This window comes from Heliangelus exortis, chromosome 3, assembly GCF_036169615.1.
Source record: "Heliangelus exortis chromosome 3, bHelExo1.hap1, whole genome shotgun sequence".
NCBI classification, from domain to species: Eukaryota; Metazoa; Chordata; class Aves; order Apodiformes; family Trochilidae; genus Heliangelus; species Heliangelus exortis.
Genome location: NC_092424.1, coordinates 112,101,488 through 112,121,641, shown reverse-complemented (window position 1 = coordinate 112,121,641; position 20,154 = coordinate 112,101,488). Strand labels below are relative to the sequence as shown.

The following is a 20,154-nucleotide window of genomic DNA, read 5'->3' as shown; positions in this document are numbered from 1 at the left end:
AATGGAAGTTTAACCTCAGCTAGGTGAGAAAAGTCATTAGGCATCATTTGAAAGATTATTATTTTCATGCACGCTGATGAAGATTTCAGTATGATTTATTTTTTCCAAGTGCATATTTCACCAAGCAATTATTCACTTATTTATTTCCCAGTTAAAGGTCAATCCATCACTTTGTCTTCCAGGAAAAAAAAAAAAAAATCTAATTTCTCAATTTTTCAACAGATTTCAGAAAGGTGGTTCTAACTTTTTTCTCCACAATTTCCACATTAGAGCTTTTGGACACAGGCAGCATAATTTCCAAACAAACCTACTATCCAAATTATAGTCCCTGGACCAATGGTGGTCTGCAATATGCTGGCTGCACTCCCAGAAATGTAACAGCCTCCCAGGGATTTATTCTACTTTTTACAAGCTGTTAAATCATACTAAAAGGAGTATTAAAAATTAAATTATGGAACAAATCCTTATATACTTTACTGAATGCTGATTTTCTGTGGGAATAATTTCACAAGATGATCAAGGGATGTAAAGGAACATCATCCCTTAAGTTTGGGGTGATAGAGTTGGTTACCTACCCAAGCCCAGATGGTCTGTCAGGTCCAGTTACAGAATGGAAAGAAAGAGCTTTCCACACAAACCTTCCTGCAATCCAAACAGCTCCCACAGAGAGTTCTGTACTGCCCATTTGGGGTTTCAGAATGGGAAGGGGATTCTACTGTAGATCTGGCAAGACAACAAGAATCAGAAACAGAACACCCAATTCTAACCCCTGCCATGGGCAGTGAACATCCCACCAGCCCAGCTTGGTTGCTCCAAGCCCCATCCAACCTGCTCTTCAACATTTCCAGGGATGGGGCAGCCACAAATTCTCTGGGGAACCTGGGTCACTGGCTCCCCACCCTCACAGTAAAAAATTTCTTCCAAACTTCTAATCTCAGCCTCCTCTCTTTCAGCTGAAAACCATTCTCTATCAGCCCATGCTCTTTTCAGAAGTCCTTCCTCAGCTTTCTGTAGCCCCTTTTAAGTACTGGAAAGTGCTCTGATGTCTCCCCAGAACCTCCTCCTCTCCAGGGTGAACAACTAAAACTCTCAACCTGTCTCCAGAGCTGCTCCAGCCTTCAGATCATCATCTTTCCTAAATAGATTTTTTTATAGGTACACAGGAGAGGAGTCTCAATGCATATTTTTGTACTTACATTGAAATACTTCATGCTTCTTGCTCAGGAAGAGTTTTTCTTATAGTATATCCAAGACATTAAAAATAAATTTCAGAAAAAAAAAAAATTAAATAACAAAATCCAACTCAGCGAACCAACCACCTCCAGGATCTAAAGCACTTGACAACTCAGGAAAAAAAGCCTTAGGAGGTTACGTGCTGTCAATCAAACTGTCCTCAAAATGACTGACCATGGCTTGGAGACTTAATCAGGTCTGTGTTGCTAAGGATAGAAAGAAAAGCTACCTAAGCTGCTGGAGAAGACTCTCAAATCCACCAGGGCTTTAGGCAGAGTGTGGCCAATCCTCCCCTTGCTCACGCCTGTGTAACTCAGGTGGAAATCTGACTCAGTGCTGCTCCTCTCCAACCTCACCAGTGGTAAAGTCCTGCAGAGGTCTGGATAACTTTCCCAAGGCATCCAATTCATAGAATCATAAAATTTTCAGGGTTGGGAGGGACCTTTAAGATCATTTCATTCCAACCCCCCTGCCATGGGCAGGGACACCTCCCACCAGACCAGGTTGCTGTGATCCTCTTGCCCATATCCAGAAAGGACTCGTAAGATGGTCGGAGGCCACACTCTGAGTACAGAATGAGACACTTGCTCATTTATAGCACAGAATCATGGAATTTTCAGGGTTGGAAGGGACCCTAAAGATCATCTGGTTCCAACCTCCTGCCACCAGCTCAGGTTGCTCAGAGCCCTCTCCAGCCTGGCCTTAAAAAGTTCCAGGGATGGATGGGGCTTCCACCATCTCTCTGGGCAACCTGTGCCAGGGTCTCACCACCCTCATGGGGAAGAACTTCTTCCTAACTTCCAATCTAAACCTCCCCTCCTCTAGTTTGAATCCATTCCCCCATGTCCTATCATTCCCTGACATCCTAAAAAGTCCCTCCCCAGCTTTCTTGTAAGCATAAAAAATTGATCATTGAATTCTAGTACGAAATCAGTGGAAAACTTCCTTTTTTTTTTTTTTTTTTTTTTTTACAGACTGGAATTCTTGTCTTCCACTAATATTTATTAAATCTTTATGTAGAAACTGGTGCTGTTGCACCTGAGCACCAATGTCACAGCCCTCAGCACCTTCTTTTGTAGAAAGCAATGACTTTATGGAGGCCAAACTCATAGATGGCTTTTCTTGGAAGGGCAGGGATTTGGGAATCCTGCAAGAATAGGTTCAGCAACATCTCAGAACCTCAACATGCATCTTCCAAATGTAAGGTTAGTGTTTGAGCCTCTGCATATTCCTCCCCTACACAGCATTTTATTTCCACATGTGGACAGAACACCTTCCAGGGTCCAGAGGCATTTCCTGTGGGATCCTTGACCTAGAAAAGCAAGGTCATCTCTTTCAGCTACTAGAAGAGGTCAGCAGCAAGACTGGAAAACTTGTAGGAGTCCACCCATGGGAAAACCTGAACCCCTTATTGAGGTCCCTGTCCTCAGTAAGGTCTGTGCCAAGCAGCTTGGCCCCTTTCTTCCAATTTCCCACCACAGTTCAAAAAGACATCTCCAAAAGATCAAACCATAGCAGGCAGGCAGCTCACACACTTCTAAACTTTCTCAAACCTCTGCTGTCAAACTTCACCCAGAGGAAGCTCTGTGACCATCTGGTTGGGCATCAATCACATGAACCCTTAACTGTGATGCCCTGGGACCCCCAATATCACTGCACCTTCTGTTCCCTCACAATAAGCTTTTTATCCCTGAGGTTTTTTGAAGCCTTCTCTTTTCTGGGGACATAGAAGAAGGAAAGAAATCCAGATACCTCGCTGGAAAACACCTGAGCTGAGGAAGGGAAGCTGTCAGACAGCTTGGTAAAATCACTGTGGTTGTATCCTACCTGTCAAAAATTTAGTCATTAAATCAAGGTGGGACACAGAGTAAGAACATATGAGTATCTCTTGATTCAAAGACCTGAGCAGCAAGTCCATAAACTCTGTTCCAGAAATGGGAAGACCTTTAAGAGAAGTACCCAGACTTGACTTAAATATTTTAACTTTTCAAGAGTCCACCTTGTCCAGAGGCAATGTTTCCAACAGTTAGTCCCATTTACTGCTAACCATCTGCCTTTTTCTCTAGCCTGAATATGCCAAATGTCAATTTTTGTTGATAAATTAGTGTCCAGATTTTAATGGAAGTTTCTCTTTCCAAACAAGTGATTGTAGCTTCCATTCCTACAACGTTATTTCCTTCAGACAGAACTAAAACTTCCAGATCAGAACAGAGCTGGCAGAAAAACCCAGGTGTTTGGTACAGAAGCCAAGAACATCCTGGCTTGGATCAGGAATTGTGTGGCCAGCAGGAGAAGGGGAATGAGGGTGCCCATGTACCCAGCATTGGTGAGACCCCCACCTCGAGTTCTGGGTGCAGTTCTGGGCCCCTCACTCCAAGAAAGACATTGAGGGGCTGGAGTGAGTTCAGAGAAGGACAACCAAGCTGGGGAAGGGTCTGGAGAACAAATCCTAGGAGGAGAGGCTGAGGGAATTGGGAATGTTCAGTTTGGAGGATGCTGAGGTAAGATCCGATTGCTCTCTCCAGCTCCCTGCAAGGAGGTTGTAGGGAGGTGGGTGCTGAGACAGGAGCAGAGGAGATGGCCTGAAGTTGCACCAGGGGAGGTGTAGACTAAATCTGAGGAAGAAATTCTTTACTGAGAGAGTAGCCAGGCACTGGAATGGGCTGCCCAGAGAGGAGGGGGGGTTCACCATGGAGATGAGGGACTCCAGGAGATGCTCTGGTGGCCATGGTGACACAGATACATACAGTATTTATTTTGCTGGGGGTGCAGAGATGTTGATGGTTGGACATGGTGATCTCACAGATCTTTTCCAACTATGACAATTCTCTGAATGTCAATCTGGATGTTTTCTAACTCAAAGAAACACCAGGACAGGCAGCTTGTCCTTACAGAGCCCTAGGGCAGGGACAGGGTAAGCACTTGGGATGGGTACTCAGACACACTGATTAGTGACATGGGTGATGGCAGAGGGCACCCTCAGCAAGTTCCCCAGAAATACCAGTCTACTGGGAGCTGATGATGTGCTGGAGGGCAGGACTGTCATTCAGAAGGACCCTGAAAGGCTGGAGAAAATAGCTGACATAGCACCCAGGAGAAGGAAACACCAACCATGGGTCAGGGACAGAAAAACCCCATGCAGGAAGGCAAGATCAGGCTGACTGAGAGCAGCTTGAAGAAAGGCACTGGAGGTTTAGAGTGGACAAGAAGCTGAACAGGAGTCAGCAGGATCCTTGTGAAAAAAAAAACCACCATCCACATCCTGCAGGGTGTTAGCAAGGGTGTCCTTAGCAGTCTAAGAGGAGTAAAAACTCCTTTCTGCTTGGCTATTCTGAGAGCCAGTCTGGACTCTGTGTCCAGTTTTGCACTCCATAGTGCAAGAATTATACTGGCAAACCAGGCTGGGTCCAGCAAAAGCCATCAAGATGATAAAGCAAAATCATAGAATGGTTTGGGTTGGAAGGGACCTTAAAGCTCATCCAGTTCCAACCCCCTGCATGGGCAGGGACACCTCCCCCAGCCCAGGGGGCTCCAAGCCCCATCCAACCTGGGCTGAGACACTGCCAGGGATGGGGCAGCCACAGCTTCCTTGGGCAACCTGGGCAACCAGGGGCTCAGCACCCTCAAATTCAAGAATTTCTTCCTCATGTCCAACCTCAATCTCCCCTCTTCCAGTTTTAACCCATTTCCCTGTGTCCTCTCCCTACCCCCCCGTGTCCAAAGCCCTCCCCCAGCTTTCTTGGAGCCCCTTCAGATATTGGGAGGTTGCTCTGAGCTCACCTGGGAGCCTCCTCTTCTCCAGGCTGAACAACCCCAAGCCCTCAGCCTGGCTTCCCAGGGAGGTGCTCAGCCCTCTGAGCATTTGAGTGGCTCTGCTCTGGACACCTTCCAGGAGCTCTGTGTCCTTCTGATGCTGGGGACTCCAGAACTGGACACACAACTCCAGGTGGGGTCTCAGCAGAGCAGAGCAGAGGGGGAGAATCCCCTCCCTCGACCCCTGTCTGTGCTTCTTTTGCTGCAGCCCAGGACATGGTTGGGTTCTGGGCTCCAAGCACACACTGAGGGCTCATGTTGAGCTTCTGCTCCACCACCCCCACCCCCAAGTCCTTCTCCTCAGGGCTGCCCTCAATCCTTTCTCCTCCCAACCTCTATTTCTCCATGGGATTGCCTCCACCCAGCTGCAGAACCTTGCCCTTGGCCATGTTGAACTTCCTGCAGTTTTACAGGATTCCACTTCTCCAGCCTGGCCAGGTCCCTCTGGATGGATCCCTTCCCTCCAGCCTGGTGACTTCACCACACACTTTGGTGTCCTCAGCAAACTTGCTGAGGGTCCCCTCCATCCCACTCTCCATGTCACTGACAGAGATGTTAAACATTACTGGTCCCAGTACCAACCCTTGAGGAACCCCACTCATCACACATCTGCATTTGGACACTGAGACACTGAGCACAACTCTTTGGCTGTGACCCTCCAGCCAGTTCCTTATCCAACGAGTGCTGCATCCATCAGATCCATATCATTCCAGTGTAGAGATCAGAATTACAGAGAAATAGAGTGATAGAGAGCAAGACTCTCCTCAGCAGTGAGTTTTCAAGTACTACAGTGTGGTAGGTACAAGTGGCAGCACTGAAGATGCCATTTAAATATTATAAAAATAATTCTTTATGGTGGTGTTTAAAGAGTGGGATCCAAGAGGCGGAGGAAGAGGCAACCACAGGGAGATAAAAAGCTCATCTGAGCTGTTGGCCCTGACTTTGAGAGTGTAGTTGGACCTCCAAAGTCTCTTCCAGTCCAGTTTATTCTATGATTCAGCAAAGCTGAGGCAGGTAATCCAGAGGCTGTCAGCACTCTGCATGGCTCAGGACTGCTTGGTAATTAAGATCCTGTCAAGTTCCAGTTTAACGTGACATCTCTGTCCCCTCTAGCAATCTGAACTCTGCCATCCCTGGGGATGGATGCTTCAGTGAGTCTCTTTTTCTGACAGAATATTCCACCTCTGATCAATTTCACATGGTTAACTCCCCCCTTTTGTGATTTTGTGATCCCCTTTGGATTTATTTTAAGAAAATCCAACATTCATTGAGAAATGGGAGGCAGATCCTAGCAGATAAGCTTTTATGTTCATTTTTTGGGGGGAGGCTAGGGGGTTGTTTGAGGCTTGTTTGGGGTTCTTTGGATTTTTCTAAAGAAGGTATTGCTTTTTCTTTATTTGGGGCAGTGTCATTTGGAAACAAGTCAATCTTCCAAGCACTGAAGTCTAAATTTTATTTCCAGCTCCTGCTTTCCATATAAAGGATTACACTGCACTTAGCCTAGGTAATCATGAAGCTCAGCTTTCTGTAGGATGAGAATTAGTCTCAGGGATCAGATTCATCTGCAGCAAATCTCCCTCCTATTCTAGATGCATTATCTAATCAGTATTTTGGTCATAAAGCATTGGTTCAAGGAAAGAAAACCCTCTAAAACTACTAGAAAATAGTTTAGCTTTGCTTTCAATGCTTCTTGCTTTAAAAGGGTTTTATTCTCTATCAATGTGTCTAGAGTTGCTACAACACTCAGCATGGATGCAAATGATGAACTTGAGTCTCTTCAAGGTGAGACAAAACCCAGCTGAGAAACATTATCACCTTCCCAAGAGTCACCTTCACCAGGCAAAAACCAGGTGCTTTTTTAATGCTTTTTTAAAAATGAAGCTGAAGACCAAAGCTCATGTTATCAGGAGCAGTTCAGGGAATGGGGACTGGGCCATAAAGATCTGGGACCTCACCAGTTTTGGATCCTCAGCACTGTCCTGGGACATTGTTCAGACTCCTGAGATATGAGGTTTGCTGACTGCTTAGGAGGAAATGTGATTGGGTATCAGGAAAAAATCTTCACCAAAAGGGTGATAAGCACACACTGCCCAGGGCACTGGTGGAGTCACCATTCCTGGAGGGATTTAAAAGCCATGTAGGGACATGCTGAGGGACATTGTTTGGTGGTGAACCTGGTGGTGCTGAGTCAAGAGTTGGATTTGATGATCTCAAAGGTCTTTTCCAACCTAAACTATTCTAGGATTCTATAGTGACACTTGAAAATGAGTGTGACACCATAAAATGAGGTCATGGGTGGCAGGCAGAGCATCTCTTATAATCTCCTGATGAGCAGGGAGAGAGAGGGAGGTGGTGCCCCATTTGTTACTCCTTGTCCTACAGACCCTCCTGTCTCCCATCCATCACTTCTCTGGGTTCCTCAATGCAATCAGACTGTGGCATCTCCCCTGGGATGTGGTTACTCACAGTCCACTGTGAAACTAAAGCATTCTTCCACTGAAAGGAACAGAGAAGCCCTAACACAGAGGGCTTGTCTTGATATTTATATTTTTTAATAAAAGAAATGGAGAATTTGTCACTCTTAAAAGGAAAACAAGGGCTTAAGAAACCAGAGGTGGAGAGGCCAGTTCTGCCACTTCCTCAGACCCAGCCCTGGACTATCCAAGTGACACAGCCCTGGTTACACCCTCATCTCCAGCAGCAGTCACATCAGACTGCACATCAATTAGCTCCACCAGCACTTAACAGGCTGGACTTGATGATCTCAGAGGTATTTTCCAGCCTCAATAGTTCTGTGATTAAGAAATAAGCCTACAGGTTGAGGAGAATGAGTTAATTTTTGTGCTGTAGCCAGATATTTGAGCAGAGAGGGGATTCTCCCCCTCTGCTCTGCTCTGCTGAGACCCCACCTGGAGCTGTGTGTCCAGTTCTGGAGTCCCCAACAGCAGAAGGACACAGAGCTCCTGGAAGGTGTCCAGAGCAGAGCCACTCAACTGCTCAGAGGGCTGAACACCTCCCTGGGAAGCCAGGCTGAGGGCTTGGGGTTGTTCAGCCTGGAGAAGAGGAGGCTCCCAGGTGAGCTCAGAGCAACCTTCCAATATCTGAAGGGGCTCCAAGAAAGCTGGGGGAGGGCTTTGGACACGGGGGGGTAGGGAGAGGACAAGGGAAATGGGTTAAAACTGGAAAAGGGGAGATTGAGGTGGGACATTAGGGAGAAATTCTTGAATTTGAGGGTGGTGAGACCCCAGAACAGGTTTCCCAGAGAAGCTGTGGCTGCCCCATCCCTGGCAGTGTCTCAGCCCAGGTTGGATGGGGCTTGGAGCACCCTGGGCTGGGGGAGGTGTCCCTGAGCATGCAGGGGGTTGGAACTGGATGAGCTTTAAGGTCCTTTCCACCTCAAACCTTTCTATGATTCTATGATTTCCTAAGAGTGTTTCTGTTTTCAAGATCCAGGATTTTAGGGAACCCTTCACTGCCCCTGACTCACATTCCTAGCAGTGCTGGGAAGGATGACTTTGCATCTCTTTTTGAGGTGAGCTTGAAGTTTTGTATACAAAATGATCTGCAAGTTTGTGCCAGGAAACCAATAAGCAGCTCTGCTATTTACCACTTCAGATGGAGGTGACAGCATGGCAAGATCAGAGCAGCTTGCCCAGTTCTGGGCCAGAAACCTAGAATTGACAGAACCACCCCCATGAAAGGAAGAAGATTGAGAGAAGGTCCATGTGTCACAAGCTTTATGTGTTGAGCAGTGTGTTAGGAGTCCTTTTGTCTTCTCATGAGGACTATTTGGGATGCAAGCCCCTCAGTTTGGTGATCACAGCCACATGAGCTGGCTCCTCCACCTCCCACCACTCATCCCAGGGCTGTTTTCCATCTCTAAGGAGGATCTGAAAGCTGAGGCACAGAAGTTTTATGGACAACCAGTGAAGGTTTCCCAGGCTGCCTAACTCATACCCCCTCACTCTCCTTAACAACCCTTGTGTAGCTTCCTCACCTTTCTGTCTGCAAAGAGGAATGAAGAAAGAGGCAAAACTCATGATGTGAGCAGCCAGGAAAGAAAAACATCAGACCAGAGTGAGCAACTGAACGAGGAGCACTCAGGGACCCCAGGACCCGAGGCAAAACTTGTCTAAAAGTCACCTTGAGTCAACTTGTCTAAAAGTCAAAAAAATCACCTTGAGTTTTGAAGAGCTTTCAATACCTGACTGGACCTGGACTTGGCAGCTAAAGGTTGGATCTCAGACTAAGAAATTCACTGGAGGTTCCAGCACCTGCAGATGTCAGAAGCTTTTTTTGCCCAGTTTCCATACAAACCAACTCCAAGTCTTCTTCCACCAACTCTGCAACCCCACAGGCACAAAGTTCAGTCTGGGGCTGTCCACATGTCCAACAAAACATCCACTTGCACCCCAGTGTTTTCATCCATCACCAGAAACATTCATTTCCTCTCCACAACCATCAATTCCCAATTTTACATTTCTCACTAAATATTTCCTTGAGATTATTAAACTTCTGTTATGTGCTATTTGCTTTTCCCCTACTACAGATCTCATTTTTTCTGACCATTTCTAACATTTCTGGGCCTCTCTAGACTATTTATCTTTCCTTTCTGATACTCTCACTTCCTTCTGAGTGACTATCATTTTTTTATTTTCATTAATGTGTTTTTTGCACTCCTAAATTATTTCAAAAGATACCAAATAAATCAGATCCCTCCACAGTTCTCCATGTATACTCTTTCTCTCACACTTTTTCAATACATTTATTAATGAATATGTAGAGAGCTTTTATTCCTCCCACAATATATCTTCCAAAACTCTTGGAAGTCATTTCCCAAACCAAATGAATCACTGTATAAAATCTGATAAACAGTAGCAGCAGTCAAGTTTCTCTGGCATCCTGTATTTATTTGGCCTTTTGGCTACAATTCCCATGCCATACAGCTGTGCACTTAATTCTGCTTTCACATTTGTCCCATTTAATGAGAAGACACGATGTTTCACTTGCTGTGACTCCCTCCTTTTGGCTTTGAGGAAAAAATATCAGGGATATTTTTCTCCTTTATTCATTGCACTCAGCATTAATTGTCTTTGAGAAGCCACACACTTGATTTCTCAGTGCATTCTCTTGTGTCCAGCAAGCCAATGTGGGCAGCAAAGCTGATCCGTGTGCTTTCCAAGTTTTTTTCCAAGGATTCCTCCACTTGCTCTATGTCAATTATATTTTTTATAGTTACTTCCTTCCTTACTTTAAATCCTGTCCAAACTACTCTCCTATAGTTTTCTTTAGATTTTTTTTTCTGAAGGAGTTCAATAACTCAGCCAGTTTTGAATCATTGTCCTCTTTCATTTATTACTAATCCTGCTTTTCCTCTATTTTTGCTTTACCCCCAAGATTTACATCCTTCCAATTTTACTTATTCTTCATTTCAATTCATGCCAGCAGATCTCTGACCTCTCATCAAGAGTAGACTTGCTAATACTGATACCCTGGCCAAAGTCTAAATGTGGCCATTTCTGCAATTTTTGCTTACCTCCACTTTTAACACAATAAATTGTTCTTTTTTTTCCCCCTCCTATTGAACCCCAGTGCCAGGTTCTCAGATTGGAGCTCATGAGATCTCTTGGGGTTTGTTCTTGCTGAACACCTGCTCTGGGCACCAAGCAGAAGGGACAATTCTCCTTCTCCACCACAATCTGGGGGTTGTTTCCTCCATGCATTCCCCTTCCCAGGTGTTTTGGGGCCTTTTGGGAAGAACAAAGTGTTGTGGTGGGATTGTAAGATCAGGTGGCTCCACTCAACCTGAGCAACTTGGTTTGGTTGAAGATGTTCCACTCACTACAGGGGGGTTGGAACGAGGTGACCTTTAAAGGCTTTTTCCACCCCAAACCATCCTGTGGTTCTCTGATTCTGTGGGTTGAGAGGTCACAGGCAACCAAGGAGCAGGGATAAAGATCAGCACCATGGAATAGACCCATCCTTGTTGGGCAAGATACTCTAGGCTGGATGTGGGTGGCTTCATCCAGTCATTCCAGTCTTCTTTCAGAGTCCCCAAACAAGACAGTGTCTTTTAGGCTGCCTTCATCTCATCCTGAACTTGTTGTCACAGACAAACTCTGTCTTAAAACTGTTTCTCTCCACTGCCTGGAAAAGAAGCTCAGGGTGATGAATACAAAGAGGGACAGGTGGGCATCATTCCTTGTGTCTTGGCTCCAAATGACCAGAACTGAATACCTGACTTGCTAAGAGAGAAGAAGAAAGTCCTTGGCTGACCCTTCAAAGAACAAGAACAGGTTTTAAACTATTGTTTTAAAAATTGAATGGAAAAGAATCACCGTAAATTAATGTCTGAAATACCGAGGAGGGGAAAAAGAAAAAAAAACAATAAACCAACAAAAAAATCCAAAGAAAGCCCCTCAGAACAGAAAACCACATTTCCTCCAGGGCAGACCCTTCAAAGAGCATCCCCTTGGTAGCTTTGAGAGGTGAGAAAGTAAAAAAGCCATTTTAAATTAAATCTTTTGCTTCGCCTTAGTTTTCCTTTTGCTCTTTCAAAGCAGTTGAAAGAATACTTAAAAAAAAAAATAAAATAGATATGGATTCCCCTATTAAAACCTTAAAAAACATTATGAACAAAATGGTTTGGGCCCTGGCAAAAACTCCACATTTGAACTCCATTTTAAAAAAGAAAAAAAAAAAACAAACCAGCTACAAAAGCCACTCTGAATGCCCTCATTCTTCTTCCTCATCCCCCTCCCTTGATGTCATAGTTCTCCCTGTGATGTCACCCAGTGACATCATTACCCACAGTCATGGCAGCAGGTGTATCCCCACTGTGGGGTTTTTTCCTTTCCTTCCTCTGAGCTCTTTCCCAGATGTGAGGCTGCCAACACTGTTATCCTGGTGAGAACATCACCTCCTTATCTCTCACCTCCAGCTCTTCCCTCCCCCTGCCCCCATCACCCTCAGAATCCCCCCCTTGCGTTCCACACCTCCAGCTCCTTCCCACCAAACATTTGGACCTGGACTGGGGCCAAATCCTACAGATTCCTGACTGGAATTTCTCCAGCATCTCCTGCCATCCATCCCTTCTTGCTGAACCCCCTTTCTGGTGCTGAGTTAGCTTATCTCAACCTTTATAAACTTCACTGGCTTTCACAATATTATGCAAGGTCCACTCAGAATCCTGCCTGTGGAATTCTTCACTTCTGCAGCCCAGTGGTTTCCTCTCCATTTTTCCATGTTTCTACATTGTTCTGGTTTGGGCCAGGATAAAGGGGATTTTCTGTCTTGTACTTTTGCTTCCAGCTCAGTCTCTTGTCAGGAGCTGCACTTGCTGAAATGAACAGCAAGTTTCTCAGGCGGTGGCTGCTGCTGGGACTGATCCCACTCCATGGTTATAGTTACAGCAGAACCAAGGAACTGCTCAGCTCTGAGCAACATTTTGCCCTCCAGAAGGAGAAAAGGAGTAAAAAGGTCCCACCTGAAACCCTCCCTTAGGGAGGAACAGACAAGATAAATGACCAAACTTGACCAAACAGAGGATTCCATCCCATACACCTCATACTCAGGAGAAATTGGAGGGATCACCAGGGTCAAACCCCTTCCTGCTTCCCCTTCTTCCCCTCTCCCTGTTTGTTTTGGCATCCTGGGAGGATTCCATCCCTTCCTCTGCCTGTGCTCCTGATCCATGCCAGCCTGAATCTGTGTGTTCCTGCCTCCAGCTCCCAACTGCTGCTGACCCCAGGATTCCAGCCTGGACTTTCCCAGGGCTGCCCTGCAGCCTCAGTGGGGATGGGAGAGTTATTGGGGGAAAGGGGGGAGGAAGGTGGGATCAATTTTCCTGTATATTTGTATAGATTTAGTCATTTTTTTCCTTTTTATCATTACTGTTCCATTAAAGCTGTGTAGTTTAGTTTCCAACCCATCAGTCTCTCTCCCTTATTCTCTCTCCTTCCTTTATCAGGGAGGGGAAGGGGATTAATAGAGAGCATCTGTTATTTGGTTTAATTGCCAGGCCAGTGTTAAACCATCACAGACATCTGCCTCTACCACCCTCAGCAGCTCTGAAGATCTTCACCACCTCCTTCCTTTCTCTTGCCTCCTCCTGAAGACTGGCCAACTCAACTCCTTGCAATCTACACCATGGAAAGGGTTCAGATCCTACAGAAATAGGTGATGGGAAAGTGGAGGGGACACTGAAGCCCTCCTTGGGGCTGTGCCTCCTACCCATCCATAAAAACACAGATCTTGTAAAACACATAGGAGCTCATGCAGAGCTTGGATAACACTGCAGTCATCACCCAACTCTTCATCACCACCATTTCCCAGCCTACATCTCATCCTGACCAGGATCCCGATGGGAATGCTGTCCCATTTGTCCTGTCTCTCACTCAAAGGCAGATGTGATAAGAAACAGCAAGATTATTTATTAAGAGGCTTTGCATGCCTTTGAGGAAGCTTAAAGTGATAGCACGTGGAACTGGGTGAAGGAATCCCCAACAAAAAAAAAAAAAAAAAAAAAAAGGGAATAGGTCTGGAAAAGTACTGCAAAATGTATTGGTGTTAATTTTTTCAACAGATTGGCCATGTTCCCTGTTTTTCCTGACTGCAACGTTGACTTTGCCTGAACTTTAATTGGAAAGGGCATCTGCCAAATGTTCTTATGGGCTTGCTGAGGTGTTCAGGGAGGGCAAGTCAGAACCACCTCCCTGCAAGACCTAATGGCCAGATCTCAGTGACACAAGATTGGCTTGTGCAGTCAAGAAACAAGGATGACACCAGGTGACTAAGCCCTCTCAGCTAATGCAGAAAGAATGCAAACATGAAGAAACCAAGCCACTGAGCAAAAGAAACCTGTGAGCACTTTGTATGGGATAATTCCAAATTAACTTTGAAGTAGCAGTGGATTTTTCCTAGAAAAAAAAAAAAAAATCACCAAACTGTTGTAATTTATTGAACCCGTGGTAGTGGTTGTGAATTACCTGTGTTTCACATCTCTCTCCTTTTCACCCCCTCTACTCTGCTCTCCTAAGACCCCACTTGCAGTACTGTGTCCAGTTTTGGAGTCCCCAGCATAACACGGAGCTGATGGAGTGAGTCCAGAGGAGGTGACAAAGATGATCAGAGCTGGAGCAGGAGATGCAGCTCTGCTCTGGAGCCAGAATGAGAGAGTTTGGGTGTTCAGCTTGGAGAAGAGAAGGACCTGAGGAAACCTTAGAGCACCTTCCAGTGCCTGAAGGGGCTCCAGGAAAGCTGGGGAGGGACTTTGGACAGGGGCCTGGAGGAATGGGACCAGGGGGAAGGGTTTCCAGCTGCAAGAGGGGAGATTTGGGTCAGGCATTTAGAAGAAATTCTTCACTGTGAGGGTGCTGAGCCCCTGGTTGCCCAGGTTGCCCAAGGAAGCTGTGGCTGCCCCATCCCTGGCAGTGTCTCAGCCCAGGTTGGATGGGGCTTGGAGCACCCTGGGCTGGGGGAGGTGTCCCTGACCATGCAGGGGATGGAACTGGATGAGCTTTAAGGTCCCTTCCAACTCAAACCATTCTCTGATTATTCTTGGCTGGAATTTTACTACCAAATGTTGCTGTAAATTGTTTCTGCCTGGGAACTCCAGATCAACTATTCTCAACTCCCAGCTCTTGTGATTTATTTTCATTCCCTGCTAGAGTCTTATGGGCTCTGAGTGCCATGCTCTACTTGTCTGTCATTCCCAGTCCAACCCAGTATAAACCAGCACAGCAGCTGGAGCTTAACTGCCACCACGTCCATCTCCATAAAGGAGCAAAAAAAGAAAAAATCCAATTGTCACTCTCATGGTTTTGAGAGTGCACTGGGCTAAAAAAAAGTCTGAAAATACGTTTGGTAGGGAGTGAAACTGGCACAACATGGACCTGCACTGGGTCTGCTGAGTGAGCAGATATCCTTCCTACAATTTTATTGCTCCTTTGGACTCCAGAGATGTTCTGAGGCTGTTGCTGGGATGGCTGCTGGTGAATTCACATGCTGGGACACCCACACTGTCATCCAGCATGGCCCAGGCTTGCTGTCAGGAACTGACTTGCCCACCAGCACCCAGTGATCAGATATGCATGTTCAGAGAGGTCACCTCTGCTCTCTGGGTGCTGGAACACCAGCCAACCTCTTCCTGCTGGGCAATATCCAGTTGGTCTTGAATATAATCTCACCAGATATCCAAACCTGGCTTCTTCTAAGTCTGTTTTGGTTGCTGAGACCCAGCATCCAGAGGGTGAGTGGAAAGCAGGGTTGGGGAGCACACTGTGCTTGGGCATGTTTATCATTCCCACAGCATCAGAGAAAAAAAAAAAAATAAATAAAAAAAAGGTTGTTAGAGTAAATCCAGAGGAGATAAGAGATAAGATAAGAGATGGAAAAGCTGGGGTAGTTCAGCCTGGAGAAGAGAAGGCTCCAAGGAGACCTTAGAGCACCTTCCAGTGCCTGAAGGGGCTCCAGGAAAGCTGGGGAGGGGCTTGGGACAAGGGCCTGGAGGGATGGGAAAAGGGGAAATAACTTTAAATTGGAAGAGGGGAGATTGAGCTGAGATCTTAGAAAGAAATTCTTTGCTGTGAGGGGTCTGAGCCCCTGGCCCAGGTTGCCCAAGGAAGCTGTGGCTGCCCCATCCCTGGCAGTGTCTTAGCCCAGGTTGGATGGGGCTTGGAGCACCCTGGGCTGGGGGAGGTGTCCCTGAGCATGGCAGGGGGTTGGAACTGGATGAGCTTTAAGGTCCCTTCCAACCCAAACCAGTCTGAGATTCTCCAATAAAAGGGAGACTGAGGTAATGAGAGATCAAGTGACTTGCCCTGTACCCCTTATAGGGCCACTGGGACAGCACTAGGAACACAAGCTTCATCTCCTTGGTCCCAACACAGTGATCTACACTACTTTGAGAAAAGGATAAAGCTTATTTCTGACAAAAATACAATATTTTTCTGCATGAGCTGCATTGAAACCAGCATGGCAGGGTTTGCATCACCATCCCTGTAGCCCACCTCTCCCTCTAAGCCTTTAAGTACCTGCAGGGCTCTGCTCAGGTAATCCAGGGCACCAACGTCAGTGGAAACACCTAAAATACCAAAGCAACAAACTCCCCTTCCACGCCCCACAGGAGGGGGAAGTCCACGGGATGCTGATGATTCTGAGAGCTTTTGGAGAAAAACAACCCAAGAGTTGAGGGGTGGGTGAGATGAAGGGGGAAGAAAAAAAAAAAACCACCAAAAAACCAAAACAACACTGAAAGCACTAAATATACATTGCTTGGCCAAGTAATGCCTGAGGGAAAATAAAAGAGCTGGCAGGCAGGAGGGAGCTGGGAGCCAAGGAAGAAGTAGGATCTCTGTTGTTAAGAGCTCTCAGCCCTTGTAGGTGAACAATGAAGAATAAGTTGGTGCTGCAAGCCAGGAGAGAAGTCAGGCTGAGGAGGAGCTGATGAGTGTAGGCACTACACAAAGAGATGAAATAGAGTCCCTTCTGAAACATTTCTGGCACTCCCTGCACCTGGGTTGGGATTTTCTCCCGTGGTTTTCATTCTCTCCGTGGTGGAAATTCCTGCAGAGGAACTGCTGGATGTGGAGCAGGAGGGTATAAATAGATGTGATGGGATAAAGCTGTGAAAAGGGCAAGTGGGGTCATTTAGATTGGAATAATTTTCTAATGAAGTAGTGGAAGCCCATGGGTTATTTTAAGCTAGACTGGGGAACAAAGGGAAAGATGATTTTCTCTCTCTTTTTTTTTTTTTTTTTTTTTTTTTTTTTTTAAGGGGAATAGGCTTTGGGGGTGGGGGAAATTGCACTGTGAAAGGAAGAGATTAAGAGATCAATTTTTAAATCTCTTCAAACCAATTTTTTTAACATTAAAACCACCTAAGCTGAATAAGCAATATTCTGCACCTGAACGTGCAGCTTGTCCCTCTCTGACATTATGGGCACTAATTAGTAACTACAATTGATAGCAATTAAACTCATCTGTTGGGCAAGGATTTGTGTTTCTCCAAGGCACAAGAAAACAGCCATGATTACAAGGCAAAAAATTTAAAAGATGAGGGAAAATACAAAACCCCTATTAAAGGTCCAAAGCAGAGCCGAGGGAGATCCAGTGAAGTAAGCAAAAAAAACCTTCAAAAACCAAAACAAAACATAAAATACAAACAGAAAAACCACCAGCAAGAGACAGAAACATTATCTTGTGCCCTCAGCTGATGTAAGAAGCAATTTGGGACAACAGAAGATAAATACCCATCAATCACCACCACAACCAATAATTCTTAGTGATTAGAGACAGGCTAAGAACCTACTGTAGGTTCAGACATTCAAAACCTAAAACAAATCTTGGTCCCAACCCTACAAGAAGAGTCAGAAAGACACAGAAATTCCCAGATCCATCCACATAGTGGATTCCAACCACCAGGCAATATTTTTCCTAACCAGATGAAACCAGGTGGGTTTTGAGCAAGAAGTAACTGGGGATTGCTAAACTCTCTTCTTCAAGGGCTCAGTGAGCTGCTGACCTACAGCCTTCTGGTAAATTTATATCAGCATTTTTCCTCCTTTCTGGGTTAATTCAGCCTCTAAATATGTGGTCCTGACATTATGAGTTTGTTGTATGAAGACCATAAATGAAAGGCCAGGAGCTAAGGGATGTAATTCCATGGCCTGTACTATTTGAAGGGTCAAATTTGATGATCTCAATGACCCTTCTGTCATCAACTCTGTGAACTTCTCTTTAGCCCAAGAAATGAGTTCATTTTTTAACAGTAATTCACTGAAGAACCATCAAGAGTTAATGACCTGAAGCTTGCCTTAGCCAAAAAACCACAAGGCATCCCTTGAGCTTGTACTTAGAGAGACTGAGGGGTTGACAACACAAGAGAAAGAAGCAGGGTGGGGGGGAAATAAATAAAAAAATAAAATCTTGTGGACAGTTCAGATTTTACAGGGAAAAAAAAAATAAAAATCAAAGCTGAAATAGAGGTTTAGACCCAAATGGGGTTTGTGATGAAAGTCCCAATGTCTCCCATCAGGGACCAGTACTGGAGCAAGGCTGGAACCAGCTTGGCTCCCTGCCTGGGCAGCCTTGCTTACCATGGCCAGGAGTCCCCTCTCCCTTGATCCATTCAATCTCCTGTTATCCCTAAAGAGCAGCAGAGGCTGCAGCAAGTTATGTCAGGAAAACTGAAATCCAGTTCTGGATTAGAAATGAGAGCTCTTTGCTAAGGGAAATGGCTCCAGAAAAGATGGACTCAGAGACCACTGTCATACCTGCCAGGAAAACACTTTGGAAATCTTCCAGAGGTAACATCTGCATTGCTCAGCAGAGCAAAATGAAGCTACCAGCTCTGGTTTTGATCACAGCAGCAAATTGTCCCCATCTGTAATATTCTTACTTACTGGGGACACCTATTCCTCCCACGTGAACATCAACCCCACCTCACTTTCCTAACAAAGATGGAAGGAAAAAAGGACAACAAAAAAAAGGCAATTAATCCTAATAGCAGCCCTGCTGTTGCCTGCTCTCCATCACTCCAGCATCTCCTTTGTTGCCCTTTTTTGCCCTTTTTGCTTCACAAGGGTACAGAGGGACAGGGAGAGGCAGATTCCACTCACCACAGGAAAGGTAATCCAGGTTCATAGCTCTGCTGGGCTCAATAATCCATCCCAGGTCATGCTTCCCTGCAGAGATCAGAAGCCAAGCAGAGAAATCTCCCAGGTTTATGTCTCCCAGCCCTAAAATTGACAAGTGGAGCCCTTCTGCTCACTCACTGCCTCCACAGAGGGACAGGCCCTCACCTCTCCTCTGAAAGCTTTACATCTCTCCCCTTCTCACAGCCTTCCACACCTCCATCTCCTCCCCTGCTCCACCACTTCTCCAGACAAAAGAAAACCACACAGGCTCAGGGTAACCACTAGGAATGGGATTAAGAAGAGCAGAAAGGAGCTTACAGCTGGGCACCATCTGTGGTGATGATGATTAACTAATCAGGGTTTAAAGAAGATGTTTTCTTTTTTTTTTTTTTTTTTTTTTTTTTTTTTTTTTTTTTTCCTCCCCCCTTCCTCCTCTGATGAGTGAGAAATTTGCATCACTGTGTGCATCCTGCTCTTTGCTGCTTGACAACCATGACCTAGTGCCTCCTTCTCCTCTGTACACACATCTTAGAGTCATGAGCTTGAAGGCAAATTAAAAGCTGAATCCTGGCAACAAAGGATTTCTTGCCATTTCTGACCGAAAAGCCCAGGTTTTCAGTCTCCAGCTTGGGATATGCAGAAAAAAAAAAATCACAATAAATGATTGCAAGGACCCCTCCCAGCCTGAAAAAAACCTCCTGAATGGCAAAAAGAAAAACTCAGAATCACAGAATGGTTTGGGTTGGAAGGGACCTTAAAGCTCATCCAGTTCCAACCCCCCTGCATGGGCAGGGACACCTCCCACAGCCCAGGGTGCTCCAAGCCCCATCCAGCCTGGGCTGAGACACTGCCAGGGATGGGGCAGCCACAGCTTCTCTGGGAAACCTGGGCCAGGGGCTCAGCACCCTCACAGGAAAAAATTTTTTTCCTAAGATCTCATCTCTGTCTCCCCTGTTTCAGCTTAAAACAATATTTTCCTCATCCTATCACTCCACGCCCTTGTCCAAAGTCCCTCCCCTGCTATGGATGGTTCATAGAATCATAGAATGATAGAATGGTTTGGGTTGGAAAGGACCTTAAAGCTCATCCAGTTCCAGCCCCCCTGCCATGGTCAGGGACACCTCCCCCAGCCCAGGGTGCTCCAAGCCCCCCCTGGGCTGAGACACTGCCAGGGATGGGGCAGCCACAGCTTCTCTGGACACCCCAGATCAATCCCTCACCACCCTCACAAGAGAGTATTTCTTCCATGACAAAATTTCATATATTCCATCTAGACCTTTTCAAGGGCACCCATGACTGGCAAGGAATGACAAAAAGCAAAACCCAGAAGGTGAAAGGAAATATTATTCTTCATACACTGGTGTAAAAAAAAAAGCATCTTCAAATTCTGGCATTTTTTTCCACAGTCAGGCCAGGTGTGGACCATGGATGTCCTCATGCCTACCTCAATGCCTTCATCCCAGACCAGATT

General features: G+C 45.8%; 1 protein-coding gene across 3 annotated transcripts in view; it reads right to left on the bottom strand.

The window, feature by feature from the left end:
* RP1L1 (RP1 like 1) overlaps nucleotides 1-18,935 on the bottom strand; it is a 50,453-nt gene extending 31,518 nt beyond the window's left edge. The window contains exons 1-2 of one of the 3 annotated variants that reach the window (XM_071742203.1): nucleotides 18,849-18,930; nucleotides 18,666-18,731 (exon numbers count right to left, since the gene is read on the bottom strand). The gene's annotated coding sequence lies outside the window, so the exon portion shown is untranslated. Of the gene's footprint in view, nucleotides 1-1,196; nucleotides 1,367-18,665 lie in introns of those variants that run through there. The other 2 variants (XM_071742201.1, XM_071742202.1) reach the window with 2 other exon arrangements.
* Nucleotides 18,936-20,154: the final 1,219 nt, after the last annotated feature.